This window comes from Sitophilus oryzae, unplaced genomic scaffold (genome assembly GCF_002938485.1).
Source record: "Sitophilus oryzae breed Bouriz unplaced genomic scaffold, Soryzae_2.0 scaffold_494_pilon_pilon, whole genome shotgun sequence".
NCBI lineage: Eukaryota > Metazoa > Arthropoda > Insecta > Coleoptera > Curculionidae > Sitophilus > Sitophilus oryzae.
The window spans coordinates 3,279,568-3,304,437 of record NW_022147078.1 but is presented as its reverse complement, the minus strand read 5'-3'; the positions used below and the strand labels follow the sequence as shown (position 1 = coordinate 3,304,437).

At 33.7% G+C, this 24,870-nt stretch overlaps 1 protein-coding gene across 1 annotated transcript in view; it reads right to left on the bottom strand.

Moving 5' to 3' along the window:
- Nucleotides 1–24,870, bottom strand: part of LOC115886539 (carboxyl-terminal PDZ ligand of neuronal nitric oxide synthase protein) — a 183,849-nt gene that overhangs the window by 124,195 nt on the left and 34,784 nt on the right. The gene's annotated exons all lie outside the window — the stretch shown is intronic.

Here is a 24,870-nt window from a genome sequence, read left to right as displayed (position 1 = left end):
ATATTCCGTGTCTCCGTAGTCTGTTTTTGAGAAAATCCGTGTGGAGAACTCCAAACTCCCATCGGACGCGACCCCAGGTTGCGGTTAGGGGAAATAACCGCGGACCAAAATTGGAAAAATTCTTTTACTTTGAAACTAAAAGAACTGCCTTCCAACTTTTTATTAACATATTTTAGTATGGGCGGCTATATACGTGCCTCCCGTTCATTATTTATTTTGTTGAATATAATAATGTTTATTTATTTTTTAAAATTATTAAAAAGATAAAAATAAAAATAATTGTTTTATTTTTTTAACCCAAACTAACAAGAGAATATTTGAATTTTATTGGAAGAGGGCCCGAATTTTTGCTTGGGCCTTAGGGCCCGACCAGATGAAAAATAGGCCCTGCAACAATGCTATAAAAATCGGAGAAGAACTGTTGGAATATGTAGCGGAATCTAATTACCTCGGCAGTTTGATTTCCAAAAAAGCCAATATAGACTCTGAAATTCAGCACAGGATTAGCAGCGCCTCAAGACCATTCTGGAAATTAAAAGACAGGGTTTTCTACAATCATGGCTTTCTACAAAAACGAAACTTGCAGTGTACCGAGCAATTATAATCCCCACCATGTCGTATGGGAGCGAAACCTGCGTGCCGTACCGCTAAACCTTAACGCATTAAATAAATTGCAACAGAGACACCTTAGACAACTCTTAAGAATCCGATGGTTCTGTCATGACTAAAACGTATCCGTCCTCGAAAACGCTAACTGCGAGAGTATTGGCGTCATGGTTACAAAATCCCGCTTAAGATGGGCTGGTCAGGTATGCAGAATGTAAGAAAACCGCATACCAAAATCTCTGCTTTACGGTGAGCTTGTAGACAGTAAGAGGAGGCCGAGTGGACAACTCAAAAGGTACAAGGACATTTTCCAAGAAACCTTAAAGAGGATTAACATGCAGAATGAGTGGGAGGCAGCTCACAATAGAACTCAATGGAGAAGAATTGTAAACTCAGCGACAACCAAAAAGTAAAGAAGCAGCAAAGCAATGTAAGGCAATAACATCTCGTATCGGGCTTTTCAGTCACATAAAAGCTCATGAAAGAAAACGCCTTGCGTGACTATCTTCTGATGCGTGTCAAATACTCGTCAGCGATTAATGGCAGTATGTATGTACCTACCCCAGCAGCCTTCAGGCAGAAATCTACGCTATCGAAACATGCGTACGACCTATACGGTTTAGGCTTTGATAGCAATTATGCGAAAAAAGAAATAGCCATCTTATTCGATAGTCAAATAGCAGTAAAAGCGATCAACTCAGTAATTATCAATTCGAAGTTGATCAAAGAATGCCTACAGAAGCTGAACAAATTACAAGAAGAAAATTAAGTCTTTTGAGTGTAACCTGTAATGAAAAATCAAACGATCTATAGCTAGAAAAGGAGAGAACACTTCAATAACTAGACCAGAACCGTTCTGCTTCCCAAGTGGAAATCAACTTAAAACGGTACTCAAAAACCTGAGAATCTCCCTCCGTAATCTGGAATGGCAATCCTCCAATGGTGCAAGACACTCGAAGGAATTTCTTAGAACTATACGACCGAGAAAAATCAAAGATCTTCCATGGTTTAATTAAGAATAATCTTCGGATTGTTACAGGGTTTTGAACAGGATATCTCCTCAATGAATACCTCAGTAAATTGAAGCTAAGAAACAACAGCGAATGCAAAGGGAGAAGGAGGTTACGTTCTGTAAAACCGTACTGGCGTTTGTCAAATCCCTGACAATGTACCTACGATGAGTTGTAACTCAAGAAAAGGGGACACAATGGATTTAGAAAACTGATTAAATTTACAATGTTTACAATACTACTTCATTATTATAAGGTATACCCTATTAAAAATCTCTTTTCCATTTAGAGCGGTATAACAAAACGCTTACTAAACCGAACTGACACTTGAATGTACAATTTAAATGCCTTAAACCCACGGGCATTCGTTACGCTGCTCGGGCGCTTTTCTTGCTCCTTTTTCTCATTTTTCCGGACTAGAAATAAACTAGTTTGTCGTGATTTTACCAACGAAAATCTGGAATAGCTCGGTTTGGTATTGATGCCCTCAAGATAGAGCTTCAGAGTAACAAAAACATAATTAGCAATAAATTAAGTCTGTCTTATTTGTGATGAGTTTATTTCTAGAAAAAGATCTGAGTGTTTGGTTTGGTTTGGTGATTTTTTAAGCAGTTTGTAGGTAAATTGACCTATTTGACTTTTTATTATCTTTTCTAAATCAAAAATGAAAGTTTCCATCTGCCAATTATACGAGGGAAAACAAAATATTGATATCTTGATGAAAGTTTGAAACACCCTGTGGAATATGTTAAGAAAGCAAGGAATATAAAAATCATTTTACCATCTCGATACGTATTTTTTCGACAGTTTGTTTTTTGATTCATCTCAATAGGCTTTATTTTTGGATCTCAATAGGCTTTATTGGAGATATTCGCTTTTAAATAAGATGCAGTAACGATTTTACCGTAATTTTAGCATTGATTTTGGGTCCTCATCACTCATCAGCACACTTATAAAGTAGAAGTTATTGTTTTTGTCATGTCAGTGTGATTGAAATGTCATATTATTACAGTTTATTGACATTTACTCTGGTAGAGATCATAGACAAACAAATAAAAAGAGACTGGCAAATTAAATGGCAAAGAGGGGGACAACGTTCCCGTAGCGCAACTCAGAACGCAAAATTTCGTTCTATTTATGTTGATCTGCGCATTGCGTCTATTGGGCCCATTATCTCATTCTAATATAACAAGAGAGAAAGAAGCAGCCATATAAAACGTAATTTCTAAATAGAAATTAGAACAATCGCCCCTTTCGTTTTCCTCATCATGACAACCAAGATGACAACATCATGACAATTCGTCATGTTTGTTAATTTTTCTTTTGGTGATTTACCTTTTTTTCTAAACGCTCCATTTTATTGGCTTATGAATATGGATAGGGAACAAATTCCTTTGTTCCATATAGGTATTTATATCTTGTTACTTATAATTTTAGGTTATACTATTTGTTATTTTATTTGCTGCAGGAGCCAGTATCATCTATTTTCTATATGTATTGGTTGTCCCCTTTCTCTGATAGATATGTTAAAGACACCCGGTAAAATAAAAATAAGTAGTTATATTTATCATCTTATTAAGATAAAAGTAGAAGTAGTAGTGTCAAAAATATTTCGAACCTCTCTTAACACAACAAATTAATACAATTAATTTTTTTCATTTTTTGGGTAGGTAGTTTATAGCTGGTTTATAGTAACCAGAAACTTTATTAACATACCTATTTTACTTTTGTTTTAGGATTAAAACTGGACTTGAAAATGGTTAACCATCATGATTCTCGTACAGTCTTCTTTGCTTGGATGTTCACTTTGTTATTGCAATTGGCAGTTTTTTTCGAAAATGAGATTTTTAATGCCCTTTAAAAAAATTGACCGATCGTTTCCTGCAACAGTCAGTTCTTCTGCATTTAAAATTGGTAGGTGGGTGGAATAAACACTGTTATTTTTTGTTATTATATTATAAAAAGTTTATTTATTTTTATGTATAAATAAATATGTTTATAAAACAGTACAATTTTTGGTTTTTTTCTAATTTGTTTTCGCTCGTATAATTAGATACGAGGAAAGATACGATAGATTTAATCGATGTCCGGACCGTCAAGACTTGGAGAGAAAATTCAGGGATCTTCGAGGCGGAATATCTCGAAAACTACTAATTCTATGTAAAAATGATAAGGATCATTTTTGTAGGTAATTATCTAGGCTTCATTTTTTGTTTCAAGAAAAAAATTGTAAATTGCGTATTTTGGCAGATATTTCTGAAAAACGGCCATTTTTTCAGCCATACGCCACGCCGCTCGGTGTTACCTTTTTTTTCCTCTAAAACTACTCCCCAAAAGGTACACAATCTGCTCGAAAAGTCCCGGTTGGCGAAATATGCCGTGGTTTCAACCTTCATTAACTGGACTAACAAATTCGTAAAACTCTTAAAAAAATAATTAAAATTGACAAATGTAAATCAGTAAAGTAACTGGTTCTATACTTTTTACTACTCTGCGGAACAAAAAGCCTCCAGCGTCAAATTCGCGTTCCCTTTCTGTCATTTTACTGGAGATTATACATATTAGATCGATTGCTCCTATTACTATGTTCATCTCCATTTTGCATAACGATTTAATAACAAACATATTCGCGATTCTGCTTTGACTTTCTCTTTCTAAGAATCGAACCGCTTCAGGCCTCGTCTCGTTTATCCGACATCTGTCATTGTTTTTCTATTTTTTAATTGGACAATTTTGCGACGATAATAGTTATATTGTTTGGCTGAAAATAGCTAAAAGATACTGTACATCGATGTTTGTAAAACATCAAACTATTCAAAATAGATGTTTCAAAAATAGCGATGTTTTTTATATCGATGATTTTATTTAAGCGTGGATTGTTGTATTTACTCAAGCGCTGCCGAATAACATAGAGGGAGAAACCTTGCACCCTGTTAAGTACCCCACTATAATACTAGGTGCGTCTCAAAAGTGGCCCACCCCTATAACTTTTTAATTTTTCAGATAAAAAACGAAATCTGGTATGTTAGTATATGACATAAATTAGGATTAGTCACTTCCTGTTTCACCGGAAATGACTACAACTTTTCATTTTTAAATGGTACCCTCGGTATTTGTTTACATTATTCGATAGAAAATGACACTCTCATTTTCGCTTAAAACAAAATCGTATTTTAAAATTCAATCTGGAGTGCCATGGCTGTGTTAAAAAGACTAATTTTTAATGAAGGAGCCTTGGCAAAATAGATTTAATCGTCTAGAGGTTTTAGTATCTTGTCCTGGCCGGCTAAAAGATGCCCAAATCGTATTTTTAATCATACCTCAATTTTTTCAAATGGAACGAGAGTGGCTCATTAGGATATTTGGAAAAAGCAATTTTTGCGAATAATTTGGTACCACACACTTGTTATTTCGAGTCAAATTTTCGTTATGAATCGCATATTGCAACTTCAAATAATCCATATTCGAAAATGTCAAAAGTTGAGATACGATATATCATTCTATTCAGAGTGTCATTTTCTATCGAATACCGAGGGTGCCATTTAAAAATAAAAAGTTGTAGTCATTTCCGGTGAAACAGGAAGTGACCGAAAATAATTGAATACGTCAATCAATCCTATTTTATGTCATATACTAACATACCAAATCTCGATTTTTTATCTGAAAAATAAAAAACTTATATAGGGGTGAGCCACTTTCGAGACGCACCCGGTATATAGACGGAGCTCTACGATATTTACTATCACTGAAATAAATCTAAACATATCTTTAGAAATATAACGCAATCTATAGATAAACTTAGAAATAACTCTTCGTGATTTTTTTAACTTGTTGTTTTCACAAGGTGTATTATACGCGTTATAACGACAGGTGATACTGCTGCAAGTTTCTATTTAGACTACCTTAGCAACTTTTTTATCGATATCCGATACCTGCACACCCGTTGCAATAGGAAAACGTGCTAAAGTTGAAGATTTTCGCTAAAAACAAGCGGATCTGGTCACGTTCGTGCAAGAAATACGATTCTGTTGTGACTAGCTAAATCTGCAAAATATGTTGGTCTTTACATTTTCTTGGAAACCTAACTACTTTACCTTTTTGAATTAACACATATGAATATTGCTTTCAGAGCTTGCAGAATTTCACTTTTTTATTCGTAGGAAAAAAATAATACAAACAGACAAATCTTAACAATTCACCATCATCACCATTTTCAGTTTATTCAACCATTTCCAATTGTGGTGTGCCTCCCTCACATATTTAGAGTCTCTCTTTGCAGTAGGGCCTATTGTTGGCTATGCCGGCCCAAGTTATCTCTGCTAATTTCCTAATATCATAGTCCTATCTCAAGTTTGGTCTTCCTCTAGGTCTCTTGATTCCTCGGGGATACCATGCTGTAATTTTTGTGGTCCTTGTTGTCCAATATTGTTGGCTGCATTTAGTTCGTTGACTTGTAGTTCTTTAGGACTATTGGCAATTAGAACTATGTCATCAACGAATCTAGTGGAGTGCGAGACGAGCGCGAGACATTCCAAATTCGCTAAGTGTGGACGTGTCTCGCAAGAGCCTCGCGAGCGGCTCGCGAGACAACCCCTCGGAGCCTTCTTGCTAATCCGTCCCCTGTCGGTTTTGTTAGAAATTCAATATTTAAAGATGCATATTTTACATTTTAAAAAGGAACCAATAAATGATCCTTTTGCACTCGGTCGGCGGACCTGATCTTAATTTCTTCTGGGAAAAAGTTTTATGGCCTCTTGGCAATAGCTTTAAGGGTTTCGCCAGATGCGTGTGTTAGAAAGTAGTTAGTTGTTGTCTAGCATTTATAAGAGGAACTGTATCTTTTCACTAGTTTAAAATAAATTTAAGTTTTACTCTATTTTCTCGTGTTTAATTCTAATCACTGCCCCTGCAACTCTTGTTTTTTTCAACAGGTTTTTCGACGGCCGAGATCAAAAAAAGCGTTCGACTGCGAGATATTAGCTCTGATATTAGTGCATATATTGAAATGGAGACTTGCACGGAAGAAGATCAGCTAAAATTAATCGATTTATATAAAGCAAAACCAATATTATGGAATTCAAAAGATAAAGAATATTAAAAAAAAACGATGCGTAGGTAGATATTTCACAATCGATTAATGAAACCTGGGAAGAATGTAAAAAAATATTTCTCTACTGACAACATACAGGAAGGATTATTATAGGAAGGAAGTTTAATTATTATTGAATTTTGTTACCTAGTAAATTAAATAGATTACAGTTGGGGGTTGGAACCTTTGGTGTTACACAGCAAAATAAAAACACTAAATCACCACAATACACCAAAACACTTTTACTTTTACACTGGACGCGCGTTTCGCTAACCATGTTAGCATCATCAGCAGATGATTATAAACTAAAGTACAATCTACAAGTTGAGCGTTTATATACACGCCCAGTGGGCACCGAGTGGGCGTGGCAAAATATAGCCAACCGAGTCAGAACCCACTGAGCAAAACAGTTAGATTTCCGCCACTAGAGTAGTAGGAACAAAGAACTTGAAGGAATTGGACCGTTGTCTCTGTTCATACTATCTTTACATTTATTAATTCTGATGCTTTCATATGCATCTAATTGCCTGTAATTTGAGAGTTGTTTAATTAATTTTAAATTATTAAGACCTATACAATGTTCTTTATCAACAATATGTTCGACAACGGAAGATTTATCCGGTCTACCATATCTTATCTGAGCTAAATGTTCTTTAAATCTAGTTAATATTGATCTTCTAGTTTCCTCAACATATTTCTGATTACAATCTTTACAAGAAATTTCATAAATACCCGACCTTTCCAGTGGAGGTGTTTTATTCTTTGGATTACCTAATAATTGTTGTAATTTATTATTAGCACTATACACAAGTTTATAATTGACATTCTTAAAAATTCCTTTTAGACCACGGGATAACTCTCTATCAAACGGTATCGAAAAATATTCAGACGTATCTTTCTCCACTTGAAAAGTCGAATTTTCAGAAATCATTAACCTATACCTACGTTTTCTAATTAATTGATCAACTCGTGAAGGAGAATATCCATTATACTCAGCTACATTCCTAATGTAATCTCTTTCTATTTCATATCTTTCGTTGGAAAGTGGGAAACTAAATAATCTATGAACTAAGAAATTTAAACTAGCCATTTTATGTTCAACACTATGATGTGATTCATTAGGAATATATCTGCGTGTGGTCGTATTTTTCCTATAGATATCAAATTCAGGCAATTATTAGTATTTCTAATAACTAATACATCTAGAAATGGTAATCTGTCGTTGTTCTCAATTTCATGCGTAAATTTAATGGAAGGAAAACGATTATTTAACTTAGAAATAAAATTATCTATGGTGTCTGAATGTGTGTCAAAAACAGCAAACATATCATCCACATACCTAAACCATACTCTTGGAAAATACTCAAACTGATTCTTAGCCTCCACTTCAAACCTGCTCATGAATAAATTAGCCAAAAATGGATTTTTGGTATCATCGACATCATCTAGGGTATATACGATAATAATTGACGCAATGGCAATTGAGGACATGATTGTTTCTCAAACAATGCACAACTTTTAATAAAAAGTTTGATCAAAATTTTACTAAGTGCATGGGTGAGGCTGCGCATCGCTTTGTTGCGCAACTTGTTTGATAGTGTATGGACCGCTGAATCAGTTGTGCAACGCAACGTTGCGCATCGCTTCGTTGCGCAATTTGTTTGATAATATATGGGCCGCTTAAATTAACGGAATATACCACGTGTAATTTTCAGAAAATATTGTTTCTACAGGACGAGTCTTAAATAAATGCAAATACTTTTAGGTGTGACATATTTCGATTCCAGAAACACATTTGATAATTCAACTTCTAATTTTTATAAAAATCGTCTATGAAAGAAACTGCCTTCTTTACTCCATGACAAACTGATTAGTACTGGGATAACGAGTAATGATCCTATTTAAAATAAGCGGGATATAAAGGGAAGGGGGATAGCAAACGGTGGGAGGATGTTGTATCTTTCGAGTCAGGATCGTGGGTAGGGTGGGGGGACAACCAGAGAATGAGGTTTGAGGGGTGGAAAGGGGTGTATCTGTATCTTGTGGTCTAGAACCGGCCTATTCCCCCGGGTGTATCTGTATCTTGTGCGCCAGAACCGGCCAATTCCCCCGGGTGTATCTGTATCTTGTGCGCCAGAACCGGCCAATTCCCACTACTATTAAATACCTACACAGGTTGAGCCAACGATAGAGTTCATTGTTTTATTTGTTCTCAAAATTACTAAAAAGTGTTTTAGATTTTAGAATTATTAAAAAAATACAAAAACTGTAGAGAAGGTTAAGGTACACATTTTGGAATTATTATAGAGTATACCAGATAGGGTTACGGATATATAACATGGTTTGTTAAATGTAATACCCTATTTTTTATTTTATTTTTAGATTCTGCGTAAAATTTGATAACTTTTTTTATGTATAATGCGAGGCATAATGTTATATACCGAAAACTAATAGTTTTTTTAATAATTCAATTTGCTTTAACAAAAAATGTTAGTTTTATCTATCTTTAATTTTAGATATGCAGGGTCTCCCAGAAATAAGTGCAAGTATTTTAACTGGTAGTAGTTTTTTTTAGTTTTTAGTTAAAAAACATAATTTCTTAGATTAAATTTACAAGAAAGAAAATTCTAGCAAAAAATAATTTTTTTGAAAATTTTCAAAGTAAAATAACTCCGTTATTTTGGACTTACTTGAAAAACGATAAGGTGTAAATATCTTTCTTTTATCAAAATCTAGCACCCCTTAAAATACTTGCATTCATTTCTGAGATACCCTGTATAATACAATATGCAAAAAAGTTACCGAATTATACGTAGAATCTAATAATAAAATAATAAATTGGGTTTTCCCATTAAAACATAATATTATATCCGTAACACTTTTTGAAGTACTCTGTATACTCTACAGTAATTTTCAAATGTGCTTTTTAACCTTTCCTATAACTTTTTTATTTAACATTTTGTTCTAAAAAACAAATTTTGTAAAATACGTCATGTCTCGAAACAAATGAAGCGTAAAAGGGAAACAAATCGACGATGAATAAAATACGACAAACCAAATATCATGTTAAAGATACAAAAATGTATTACTTATTAGCGATGGGAACTATCGAATGAATTAGACTATCGAATGGTTACTGAATGAATGATTTCAACTATCGAATGGTTTCATTCGAATAAAATCATTCATTCATTTGTATACTAAAGCATATGTGACAACCTCGCCGTGCGACTAAATGGTTATCGTTAAGCCACAACTATCGAATGCTTTTGATAAATGAAATTTAGTATTCGTTTGATTTTTGTCTGCGTCAGTGCATTATTAGTTCTTCGAAATTTTTATAACTTGCCTTCTAAATACTGTGCTATTTTTGCCTTTATTAAAATATTTAAAATACTAAAGTAGTAGTGTTTTTTTTTAATTGACGATTGTGTACGTGTGCAGGTGGTCAAAATTTTTCCGAAAATTTGTGTGATTTTCCGATCTTTCAATTATTTAATTTTATACGGTATATGGTCTATTTTTTTAATGGGAAATTTTGAGAAGTAACAATTTTTAAGAGAGACGAGGTAAACTTACAATTAATTTTAAAAATACATATGTATTTGTATTTTAGATATTTTAGTAATATGAATTAGTTGAACTTAATAATCATATTTAAGAAATGTGGTAATGTGGTTATAAGTAAATGGTTATCGAACTCAAATTTTGGGATGAGAAAATTAAATTGATTGATTAAAGTTTTACACGTGCCAATTTAAAAAAAAAGTTAACGATATTTGTATTTTGTCGGAGAAATATTTCATTTATTTTTTAAAGTAAATGCCAGTAAAAGCATATATTATTTTTAAATACTAATACAAAGTAATAAAAAGTAATACACATATATAATTTTGATTTCTAATTTTTTATTTATATTTTTCTTCTATTACACTGCATGCTTAGGAAATTAATAAATGTTTATATTTCATGATTTTAAAATTTGTTGTTAATATAACGAATTAGTTCTGTAATTATTATTATTTAATAAACCAACGTTGCCAAAAAATTTAGAGACTATATTACTTTTAAATAGGATCTAATATAAATAATTTTGACTTCTAATTTGTTGTTTATATTTTGCTACTACTTAAAAAAATGTTTATATTAAATGATTTTAAACTTTGGTGTTAATAGGTATAACAAATTATTACTGTTATTATTATTTATTAAACCAGTTTTGCTTAAAAACATTAAAAATCATTGTCCTATATCCAAAATAAAAAGTATTATTGCAGTATAACAACAGAATATTAATAAAAAACATGCAAAATATATAGTTATACTATCCCTAACTAATTATAATACCAAAGAATAATATTCTTTGCTAATACCAACTAATACGAATATACGGCAACAGCGCCGTTCATAATGTATTTTCTGTATAAATACTAGCACCTCAATAAAAAAAATAATGTGTCCTTATCTTTATCTGACTCAAAATCAAAGATGCCGGCTTTTTTTCATACCATTGCCACCGACCGCCGACCGCTGTCCGGTTTCTAGGAAAGAAACCTACGTCGCCGGGCGACAACTAAAATCCAGTTTATATTTTATTATAATCGATCCTGACGAATAAATGAATTTTACAAATGAATGAATTTTATAAATGAATGGTTTTTGCTGCCGAATTAATATATTTCAAGGCAGATGACGCATCTATTCGATATTTTTATTCGAATAGTTTTCGACGAATGTTTTCTTACTAGCTATCGAATTATTCGAATGAATTGCAACTATCGAATGTTTCGATAGTATTCATTCGATAGTTCCCACTACTATTACTTATGCGTTATTATTTGCTGCAGGTTTTTCATCGGATATGTTTACACAAACCGATCACCTTTCATTACGATCCAACTCGCTTGTCTCATGGCAGACTGGCGTCAAAAAATGGATAGAAAATGTCTTGCTCTCGTCTCGCTCTTGCCTCGCTCTTGTCCCGCTCTTGTCTTGCTCTCGTCTCGCACTCGACTCCTCAGGTCTGGACGCACCATTAGATGGTTAAACTATTCTCCATATTTACTTAAAAAAATTTTGGCCCAGTCCAGTTGACGGAAGATTTCTTCTAGTGTAGCTGTAAACAGCTTTGGGGATATTGCGTCTCCCTGCTGTACTCCTATGCCAGTTGGGAAATCTGGGCTTGTTTTATACAGGGTGTCCCAGAAATAAGTGCAAATATTTTAACTGGTAGTATATTTCAACCCCAGAAACCCGCCTATGAGGTTTTTTTTGCAAAAAAAAAAATGTTGAAAATTTAAAATTTTTCTTGACATTTTCCGGGAAATTTGAAAAAACTTTTTAGTGCCACTTGTTTATTCACCTGAGATTTCCCTACAGTGTATCTAAACTTTACAGTGTTGCAACCTCCTATGTTATCGACATTCTACATAGTTCGGCAGAACATAGTTCTACATTTATAAATTCATAGACAAATTTCTACTCAAAAAATTAGGAATGGTAAATTTAATCTTTTATCAGTGCTCATTATTAATAATTATAGAAAAATAAATCACATCAATTATTTTTATTACTTACCAACCAAACATTACGTTTATGACGTTTACGAAAATCTTTGTTATGCTGCAAAATAACTTTATTTTTGAATAAATTTAAAAAAAAATGATTCATATTATTCACAATCAGGTCACAAAAAAGAAATTCCTAAAATGTTTATCGTAATTTAGAATTCAATTCAAGAAATTTAGAAAACAGCCCAACGAATAATCGATTCATTTTTGTTTTGTTTGTTTTCTTTCATGTTTCTTTCAGTTTATTTGAACCATTGTTTTATTAAACACCTTGAAAAGCGCATATTACTTTGAATACCTTCTGAATGAATAAAGTTGAATTATTGTCTCTTATCGCCACTTTACGAACTATTTTCAATCTAAGAAAATACATGTTTCACTCAACAATTTTAAATAGGTATTTTGTTTTTTCGCTATTTTTCGATGTATTTCGACAATTCCATCGACAGCCTAACCGTCAGCCAAGAGCGCCGCGTGTGAACTGGTCCTTTGAGTCGCCGGACTCGCCGCGCCGTCGTGGCGGGCTTGCGTCAGACGACGATGTTAAGCAACGTTGCCGTAGTTACAACACTTTCAAATTCGAGACATTCGAAGCAATCAAATTCATATTAAATTTTAAAAATAAAAGAGAGAAACATGAAAGGAAACAAACAAAACAAAAATGAATTGATTATTCGTCGAGCTGTTTTCGATGTATTGAATTCTGAATTACGATAAACATTTTAGAAATTTCTTTTTTGTGACCTTATCAATAACCAATTCATTTGTGTTTTGTTTGTTTTCTTTCATGTTTTTCTGCTTTATTTTTAAAATTTAATAAGAATTTGATTTTTTCGAGTGTCTTGAATTTGAAATTGTTGAAACTACGGCAACCTCGCATGACGCAAGCTCGACACGGCGGCGCGACAAAGGAGCAGTTACCAGTGATGCACGGGTCACTTGGCCTACGCGACGGTTGGGCTGTTGATGGAAAATTTCTATGTATTTCGAACATAGAAAAAATATCGAAAAAACAAAATACGTATTTAAAATTGTTGAGTGAAACATGTATTTTCTTAGATTGAAAGTAGTTCGGAAAGTGGCGGTAAGAGACAATAATTCTCAACATTTCTTCATTCACAAAGGTATTCAAAGTAATGTGTGCTTTTCAAGGTGTTTTGTAAATCAGTGGTTCAAATTGTGATGAGGCCTATATGAAAATAATGTGTTAAAAATGGGGACTGTTATTTTAGTAGTTATTGTAATAACTACAGCATGTACAAGTAAAGCAGCACAGTGAAGTGTATTTTAATTAAGTGTATATCGAAAAAGAGAACTGTTACAGTTACATCGATCTGTCATAAGTATCTTTTTTAATGTTGGGTAAGTTTTTTAATTTAACTTTTTTAACACATTATTAAACATTTAACTTTTAATTTATTTTATCTAATAATATCACAATCTTAAAAATGTAATGCATCTCTGCAAACTCCTCAGGTGTTGTGATTTTATGATTTACTTTTAACATATACTTTCTTGTCCCTATGGCAACACAGTGCGTCGAATTAACTGAAATCCGGGTTTGATCCGGGTAATTGGATGTAATTGGCGATATCTGCCGGCGGTTCTCAAAATGTTGCGATTATTTTTTTAAATTTTCAAAGTTAAATAACTCGGTTATTTTCAATTTATTTTAAAAATGGTAAAGAGAAAATATGTTTATTTTGACCAGATCTACCACCCCTTAAAATATCTGCACTCATTTCTGGGACACCCTGTATATTATTTCTATAATTAGTCCATACGACAATTAAATTCCTAAAGCAATGTTTTATTACTAGAAGAAAATCAAATCTCTAAGTACTAAATTACAGTCTGACGAGTGTATTCTTTTAATTTTGTAGATATAAAGGAGCGCCTATTCGCCTACACGCACGGCTGTATCTCATTTTCTCCATTTAACTGTAAAGAGACACCGTCAAGATTGTGATCGTACAGGCTTATGGTTTCATCTGGGACGTATTACGACCGGATCCATGCAATAATCTTTTGACATTGTCCCATAATTGAAAACGTGAAGACTTGAAGACATCAGTGGCGCGTATAGGGTTGCTAGATTTTTATAGTTAAATTCCGGGAAGGAAAAAAACAAGCGAGAACAAAAAAATTCTCGAAAAACCAAGGTAGTGTATAGTGTATAAATACATAATTACCAAAACAACATAAATTAATTTGAATGTGGTAGACAAATATTCAGTATTAAAACTAAAAGAGTTTCGGACTTCTATTGTCTTTATTTATTTTCACGAAATAACTCAATCAGATTCACGATTGAGAAAGAGGAAGACTTCTGTCTACCGTTTCTGGATGTTCTTGTCAGTAGAAGCGATGGATCCATTAGCACTGCTATACATACTAAGGGCTGGCAAAGGTTAGTCTTGGGTCGAAATTTCCGTATGTAAGAACAGTACAATGCATTTATAATGTTCTGAACAAAGAGAGGACAGTAAACACGTTGCCAAACGTATTAAATAAACCGAGAAACTGTGCACATCGTTAAGAGACGTGGAAGGGGATATAGCAGATTTGTCGCAGTTGACCGGTCGACCCAATCAATACCTCTGTCAGTACTTAAAGTTCTAGGGAAAGGTGTACGTCATGCGTTCAGCTTCACGATTTAATTACGTCTCGTGATATTTGATTTGTTTATTTATTAACGAGTCGTTGTAATTTTCCCTATAGCTTGAATTCTTTTAAATGCAAGCTAGAAACACTTGCATTTTTGGTAAAAATAAGTGGAATTGAGTGGGTGTTGGATAGTGGTCGCGCTATTAGAACTCTGAATTCAAAAATCGATATCTCGAAATCTATTAGAAATAATAGATTGTAGTTTTTTCAAGAACTTTGTTAATATTTCTGCTGTATTTTCTTTGTAGACAGTATGTGAAAATCTTTATCAATAAAAAAAATACACGATTGCTGAAAATTGCTATGCTCTAAAAGTAAATAGATGGATTGTTTACATATATGCACTTACTTAAGACGTATATGCTGTTGCGGTTAGGTTAGGTTTTGTAGAACTATTTAAGATAAACATTTCCATTATCCATTATATATGTGTAACTCTAACGGTTTTTGCAGAGCACGCCAGACTAGTTCGCAAATAGCAGAATTTTTTCCTACTTACTTGAAACCTGCCACTTATATTTTGGACAATTTACACACTATCTGTATAAATAATGGCCTACGTGTTATTCCGATGTATAAGCTATATTATTGTAAAGTTTCATTAAAATCCATTCAGTCGTTTTTGCGTGAAGGAGTAACAAACATCAACTTTTGCATTTATAATATTAGTAAGAATAAAAAAAGTAAAGATTTCAGTTAACGTCTCCTTTTTGCTGCCAGGGCTAATCTGGACGGGGCCTACTTTGTTTACGCGGAATCCGAACCGCGGTCCTCGGCCATATCATGGTCAATGGTCTACCGACTTGCCAAGTATCTAAATCAACTCTTACTCACGAGATATCCGATCTCATCCGGCCTCGAACCGGCGCACAGTGTAACAAAATTGGGAAATGCGGGACATTAGCCCAAAAAACAAAAAAAATAATTCATCAAGTTTTTTTATATAGATGGATAAAGGCCATCCCTCTTAGTCGGGGAGTTATGGCGGGTTAAAGTTATGGTTCCCTTAATTTACCAAATCTGTACAAAAACTTCATACAATGAAATTTATTATTTTCAGAAGTTTCCTTGTGTTGCTCAATTCCAACAATTTTTTCCGTAAAGAGAGGTCTTTTACCAACAACAAACCTGAAAAAAATGTCCCAATTTTTTTCAAGTCTAGTTTCTACATGTTTATCATGACTTTCAAAAAAACGCTTACATTCGCGCAAGGTTATATTTACAAAATATCATAGAGTGAACCTTCTAGTATACTGTCACATAAAAATTTCATCCACCTAGATCCGAACCTGGAAGAAAAAAATAAATTTCTTCGGCAATAATTACGTTTTCCATTGATTTGAGGGTAGTTTTTATCCGTAATTTTTTGTGCTATAATTTCTTTATTGAAAAAGCTATACGCTTGCTATGAACATACTGAATGCTATTTTAGGGGCGAGGAACCATCCTCACATTGGGGTGGGGGACAGTTTACAACAATTCAGAAAATCTCAACATTGGAGAAAAATTACTCAAGAGAATATTTTTTCCAACCGGCAAAATTTTCTTCGATGTATTTAACACTCCACCCTCAATGCTGCATCATTGTCGGTGCCAAACTATTGAAGATATATTGCACAACTTATTGATATATTCAGATCCTCTACTTTCGCATATGCGATCAAAGCACTCTAAAAATAAAAAAGTAGACTTGTTTCCGGAAAGAGCTCTTGTATGGATAAAGAAGAAATTGAGAATGATTTTTAAGCATGTTTTATGTAAGTGCCTTATATATTATGTTATTTTGGAATAATATATACCCCACATAAATTATCGCATCACTTATTAATTTGGAAAACTGCAAAGTATTCTCAAATTCTCTTGGTTAACAATAATCTCAAAAGTTATTTGCATTAATAGCAACTTGTTAAGGAATGGAAAGTATATCGTAACTCAGGCAGACCTTAGATTTAAGTTTTTCACATAAAAATGTTTGAAGCGTTTCAAGAATAAATACTACGAAAAATATGTGTTGCGAAATTTTTTGTGAGGTGTGTATTATGGTTTCCTTTGTTGAAGTTGAATACGTTTTTTTCGCATATGATCATATTATTTAATACGGTTAAATGATATTTGCCACTTGTGTCGTTCTCTTTGAGTTTTGCAGTCTTATCTAATTTATCCCTGATTATTTGAATATTTAGGAATGTTGATTGAGTTTTGACATATTAGCGGGAGGTAAATGATTGTTCGACAGTAATTTGATAACGTTTTTGGTCCATAAGAGCTATAAACTCTTCGTAAATAAAAAAATATACCTGTAAAGTTCTTTTATAAAACTTCGTATTTTTTTTTGGCCTTCCATTACGCCTTTTTTTACTCTTTTCGCCCTGTAGCAAAAATTCCTAGTCGTATTATTTAATTTCTGTCAAAAAATTTCAGCAAGAATAGTGATAACTGAAGAAAAATGCCAATGTCCCACTATTTTAGTTTTCGTTACACTGTGCGGCGGCGTGAATGAGCCAGTGTGTGTCAATAGATTTTACACTTTTGTCTTTATTGGACAACAGCACGATACAGAGTTTCGAACCGGTCACCCGTCCATCCACTAGCATCGCCTTACGTCGCTTAACTTCGGTGTTCTAATGAGAACCGGTGTTTAGACGTAGCTAGGCCGTTGCCCTTAGTAAGAATAATGAGATCCTTTGATTTTCAGCCCTAAATTGGCAATTTGATTGCATAGTCGCGTGACAGTTTCTAAGATTGTGCACCCCAAAATATTGACCCAAGCACCGCCACTGGAAGATATTGACGGCGGCTAATTTTTAAGTTTTCCCGTGTCCTTTCAGATTTTTTGCGCGGCAGAGAGTTTCGTCTCTATTTAAAAACGAAACTTCTGGAGACTTTCCTTCTAGGTTTCTTTTTATTTCGATTTTTTCCAGGATTTTCTTTTTTAATTTAAACAGGAATACGACGACGTTTTCCAATTCTAGGGAAAATATTTTTCTTCGACTCTTTTTTTCTCGTGTTTTTCCGGGAGTCAGTTATTTTTCTGCTTTATTCAAATCCTTCTCGAGGTAGCATTTTTTATTTTCTATGTTGCATCGATTCTAAAGCAAGAGAGCAAGGTATTTTTTGAAAAATAAAATAAAAAATAATATCCGTGTAGGTATAGGAAATGAATAATTAAGAACACAGCGAGCTGTTCAGGAATATGCGACAGGGAATGTTTTATCTTCTTTTTAAAGACCTCTTTTAATTACAGTTGTTTACAGATATCTACTATAAATAATGTAGCGTTTTTTAAACAACTACCACTGCGAACGGCAGCTTTTCATCGGAGAGCAGTCGTGGATAAGGTATTTCACTGGAAAGAAAACTAATTAAGAACAATAAACAAAAAAATAGATATTGGGCGCCAAGCAATGACAGAGAAAGAAAACACAGTTGTATATTACTTAAAACTAATGACTATATTTATTCATGATGAATTCTGATGGTAAATAGCATTGTACAATTTTAATAATTATTATAGTGGTTATTTGTTGAGTAAAACTATGTATGTAAACAATATTAAATATGTTCTATGAAAAGACTATGAAAAAATACAATGCGTGTAACGTTATAGAAAATATAAGAAAAGTAGCATTACTTTATTTAAATTGTTAAATTTTATGCGGTGTTAAATCTGATGTGTTGCAACCTGTAGATTCTAGAATCTATGTCTCGTTATTCATCTGTTAATATAGCGCAATAATAATATCTATAGAAAGTAATACTATTACAAGGCGTAATATAATGAAACCTAAAATCTAAATCACATTGTAACTACTGAATCGACATAAATGTTCTTAATAATCTAACCACTAAATATAGTCTGTACGATATAATTTAAAATGTACGTTACTGTTTAAGACTGAAAATATAGAAAATCTAAAACATAAAAACCAGAACGTAAATCCACACTTAGCTGTTCTTTATGCAATCCTGCTTCAAACAGTAGCAGCGTGAGGTGGTCTCGCATCTCTGTACTCAGCCATCCAACACAACCAAAGGGGCCAGAATGAGACACCATAAATTGGTACAGCCGTAACTAACTAGCTTACAGCTGGGAACGAAGCAGCATGGGATTCAAGCTACATCCATGCTGTGGCACTTATATGTAAGAAAAAATCATTCTTACTGGGGACACTCGTCCACAGGACATCCGTGCATAAGATAATGTCCGTAAATAAGACACTACCCGTACCTTGGACACAGTCCGTACCTTGGACACAGTCCGTACCTTGGAGACAGTCCGTACCTTGGAAATAGTCCGTACCTTGGACCCTAAAAATATGAAACTCTTGTTTAAAACCAAACAAGGTCTAATAAACAAAATAAACCTACCTCGAAATACTTCCGAGGGCACAATAAATAATAAACAGCATGTCCTTTCTTCCATGTGACATTCTGGAGGACAAAAGAAAAGGGACGCCAACGTGCCAGCAAAACACAAATACAAGTTGGGACATCCGTAACTCTACCCTAAAAATATTCAATAATAATATCGAATCGATAAAAGGTAATAACTATCTTTACCTGTAGCCTCGAAATAGCAGCTGATTCAAATTATACAGCAAGACTTAAATAATCACCATTTCCAAAAGCTAGGATACAACAGAGCGTCAAAACAAAGTGAGGTTAAGCACGGAGACAGTTGACAGAAGCGATGTTGACAGCGCCTCCTCAGAGCAATAACAGGGTTGTGTCGAACGATAACAGGTTTGGCGACTAGGGAACGTAAAAGTTACGCGTCAAATAAACTATCCGGCCCGAACGAGAGGGAATCCGGTGATGATAGGCCCCCAGACATCATATATTATATATAAAAAAGACATGTAACGAACTAAAAACGTTACAATAATACCATAATTAACTTTAGTTTATTATAATTTAAATTTTCTTTTATCTCAAGGAACTAACAGAAAAGTCGTATCAGGAACACTTATCTCGTTTATACATATTTATTCTAACATAACTAGAACACTATTTTACAGCTGATTGTATCTAAAAGTCGGTTTTTTATCTTTTATCTATATTTTTATCCAATATTTACAGTTTTTTGACCTGATAATATACGAAATAATAAGGTCATCAGATTCATCTTTATTCTTTATAGTCTTAGGGGTTTCACCTCGGAATTCGAGATAACCGGCTATAAACTCGTATAAACCTTTATTTTAACATCCTAAAACATGTCTTAAAACCTACGTATGATAGGGTGTGCGCGACTTGTAGATAACTGAGGTCAAAGGTCAAACAATCGATTTTTTGCGCATTTTTTGCAAATATCTCGTTCCCTTTTCCATTTACGCTATTTGTATTTATTATAAATATTGTAGAGGATGAAATTCTCTACAACTTTTGTTTCAAAAATTTTTTTGTACCTCACACGGTTTTTGAGATACGGGCGGTGAGCGCGCAGTCTTTCATTATGTACGGTATCATTCAAGTTCAACCTGTAGTATTTACAAAAGCAATATGGTTCAGACATTGTTGTTGTATTTGATAGATATTCAGACTGTTCTAAAAATATAAAAGCCATGGAACAGCTAAGGAGAACTGCTGCATTTTCTCTACCCAAGAAAAATTCCTATCTAATCGAAATAATAAAGAAAAGCTTATTAATATGCTGATTGAAAAATTAAAAGCTGTTGATATCAAAACAAAACAGGCCACAAATGATGCAGATGTTCTAATTATTGAAACCGCTATTGAAGAATCGAAACATGGAAACACTGCAGTAATAATAGGAGAAGATATAGATTTGCTTGTCATCTTAATTGGGCTTACTCTATCCTACTACCTAACCTAACCAAATCGAGAAAAAAATTTCTTTAAAAAAGTTGGAAAAGGAAATGTAAAAACTGAAATATACTCTTCCAAAAGTTTTGATAAATATCCTCGTTTGAAAAAACATATTTTGTTTCTGCACGCAGTGAGTGGCTGTAACACGACTTCTGCGCTCTTCAAAAAAAAAAAAAACTTTTGCAAGAACACTTGAAAAACTTCCTGATTTCGATCAACTTGCTGCAGAATTTGAAGACGAAAACTGTCCGGTTCAAAGGTTATTTGAGAATGAAAAAAATGGAAATTTATAATGCTCCAAAATCTGAGAACAGCATCGATCATCTTTGTTATACACAATTCATCAAATCAACCAAACTGAATATACCTGTGCAATTAGCAAATCTTCCACCGTGCAGCAGCTCACCAAAATTTCAATCGTGTTTACTACCAAGTTCAGACTTGGTTAGGGCATGATTTAGAACCCCAGGACTGGGGTTGGATAATGCGTAATGGATTCCTGGGACCTACCACTACTATTCTACCTCCAGCTCCAGAAAATTTGCTGAACACAATATTCTGCAACTGCAAGAATGGTTGTGGTTCGCGATGTGGATGCAGGAAATTAGGGTTGCCGTGCTCTTTAGCTTGTGGCCAGTGTAATGGACAAACTTGTCTCAATGCTTCACCCTATCAGAGTGATGTCAATGAAGATGCTACATTTGACCCCGAAATCCTAGAAGACTTGGAGACAAATGTCGTTGAAGATGAAAATGAAGAAGAATTTGAAATTCCACAACGACCAGACGACGATGATGAAGAAGGAGAAGAAAACTAAAAATAGGAACATGGAGTTCTTTTTATTTTTATTCAATTTTTTAAATTCAACCATGAGAAATGTATGAAATCGTATTTTTAATAGGCATATAAATTAAAAATGTATTTCTTGTCTTTTTATTTACTTAAAACGTAATTAGTATAAATCTAACTATAATTAAAATGTAATTAAAGTATTTCTGTTAATAATTTTCTAATTGTACAAAGAATAGTAAGTGTTATTAAATGAAGATATACTTAATTTTTGAAAAAAAAATATTATATTCACTATAATCTTTTATGAAAAAATGTAAATTACTTATAATTATATATTTTTCAATAATTGACGGACTTTATACGGCGTGTTTTTGACCGAGACTACAGGTTGAACTTGTATATCACATACCACCTTGTATACTACTACAATGCTAGTTTTTAATCATAGCTATAGAAAAATATACATTTTCTCTCTATTATTCTATTACATTCATTTTCGAAATAACATTTTCACTAACTTCTACTTTCGTTCTACTGTACTATTAGCTCTCTTTTTGCAGTACCCTCGGGTACTATCATTTCATCTGACTATCTTCAGATGAAACGCTACAATTTTCTACAAGCTGTTTCGCCCGGGGCGGATGCGTAGAAATTCCATCAGATTGTGCGTCAAAACATTAAACGGACAGTACCACAATCGGTACCACTTGTGTCGTAATTGCATCCGAGCATCGGAGCATCGCACCATCTTTCCATCGAGCGAGAAGAATGCCGCTGGCTGGTGGTACTCTCCCGCATTAACCAACGAGTTTGAAGACTTAGAGAAATTATTTTTTTCCTGAGACGTGCATATGTTACGGTTAAAGTCCGATGTCCGGTTAATGTCGACATTAACAAGTTAATGTTTGGGTAAGGTTATGTTTTTGGTTGTTTTGTTTTGTGTTATTTTCTAGATTAATTGGGTAATGTCGACGTTAACTGGATATTGGACCTTAACCGTGTAACAGCCCATACAGCCACGGTACGTACTATGTACGTACCTGGTACGTAATGTTGGGCCGAACGTCAGGTCCCTGGTACGTACAAGTACGTACAGGTATGTACTATGTACGTACTAGAGACGTACACTTTCCAACGCTTTGTACGTCCCCGGTACGTCCCTGGGATGTGGTAAAGTACGTACTATGTACGCCGTACGTACATTCCAGGTACGTATATTTTATGTTTTGTTCCGGACCAAAACTGGATGTAAAATGATCGAAAGTACGTACAATGTACGTACTATGGACGTACATTTTTCAACGACGTATACGACCTAGGAATTTAATTAGAAATAATTCAATAGAAGTCAGCTTGGAAGTCAACTTGGAAGTCTTCAATGGAAGTCAACCCAACTCAGGTACAGGGTCATTCCTTATGTCTTGATACACCCGTGAGTCTGGCTTCGGTCCGACAACTAAACCCTTAGCGCACTCTGTCTTTTATTGGATGTTGATAGATATTTCATTTTTTTTATTCTCGAACTGCTTCTAACTAAAAAATGCAAAAAGAAAACTAAGTATTCAAATATCTAATTCTTGCTTCTGTTTTGAAAAAATTGAATGAGCCAATTCTCAATCATTCGAGGTCGTGACTGTGCTAGGTGAAATAGTCACATTAGATGTGACAGTGTCATGTAATTCATCTAATGATTCTCCACTTTGAGATACACAACATAAGTGATCTCGAGGGTTATCTGTTTCAGTTTCGCTAATGTTAAGATGTGGCAGAGAATCTTCGGACTGTAAATCAAGAACTGAAACATCTGATGTGCTATGTTGATCATTACAAGATTGAAGGAAAAATGCCTGATTAAATGAAGCAGGCTGTCTATTTTGATTAGGGTATGGAGCCTCTCTCTCTCTTGAAGAGCTCTTTCAAACCGTTTAATTTGAACATTTGCCCTTTTGTAATATTTGCTAGAAGTATCTTTGCGCCACATTATATTATTATAAACTTTAACTTACCTTGAAACAACGAGCAACAAGTTCTATCGTCTATTAAATTTTCGGGATTAAAATCTGAGACAACCTGTATACATATACATATAGGGTGAGTTTTAAATATGTGCAAATATTTTCAGGGCCGGTAGATCTCGATAAAAGAAACATATTCTCTCTGTACCGTTTTTCAAATAAGTCCAAAATTACCGAGTTATTTAAGTTTCAAAATTAAAAGAAAATGCCTTTTTTTTTGAAAAATTTTGAGAGCTACCGAATTTTTTCCCTGTAATTTGTTCCTATAATTTTAATCTGCTACCGCCACTGGAAGATATTGATGGCGGCATTTCATATTGAACGAACGGGACTGTCGTCATTCTAATTTAAAAACTTATTTTTAAGTTTTCTCGTGTCCTTTCAGATTTTCTTCGCAGCAGAGTTTCGTCCCTATTTAAAAACGAAACTTATTCCTTCTAGATTTCTTTTTATTTCGATTTTCTTTTTAAATTAAACAGGAATATGACGACGTTTTCCAATTCTAGCGAAAATATTTTTCTTCGACCCTTTTTCTTCTCGTGTTTTTTCCGGGAGTCAATTATTTTTCTCCTTTATTCAAATCCTTCTCCAGGAAGTTTTTATTTTCTATTTTGCATTTATTCTAGATAGTCTAGTAAATAAGGACACAAAAGACCAAAGTCTCGGCGTAATTCGCCGACCTTGACTTTTTATGCGAATTGTATACAGTTTCGGGAGTAGTTTTAGGGAATATATTGCAAGACCGTGTCACAAATTACCTATAACAGATGCGAAAGAACACCGAATTACGCGTTCAGGTTTCTGTGACCTTCAGAAAGAGTTCATAGACAATCCACATCAATGTATAGTTTGGGTTATTATTTATTTGGGTGAAAATAATCTGCACCAATATGTTATCGAGGCATATAATCTCACAGTAATTTAATAGATTGCTCGTTATATTATATCAGTTCGTAGGAGATTAGGAAAAAAAAGATATTTATAGTATAAAAAATTAATTTTTTTAACAAAATTTAATTAAAGATGTGACAAAATAATTACTTTTCTATTGGTTCTATCGGATTTTTTGGCTATATAAATCTTTATTTATAGAATGAGCCAATGCTCGATCATTCGAGGTTGTGACTGTGCTAGGTGAAATAGTCACATTAGATGTGACAGTGTCATGTAATTCATCTGATGATTCCCCACTTTGAGATACACAACATAAGTGATCTCGAGGGTTATCTGTTTCAGTTTCGCTAATGTTAAGATGTGGCAGAGAATCTTCGGACTGTAAATCAAGAACTGAA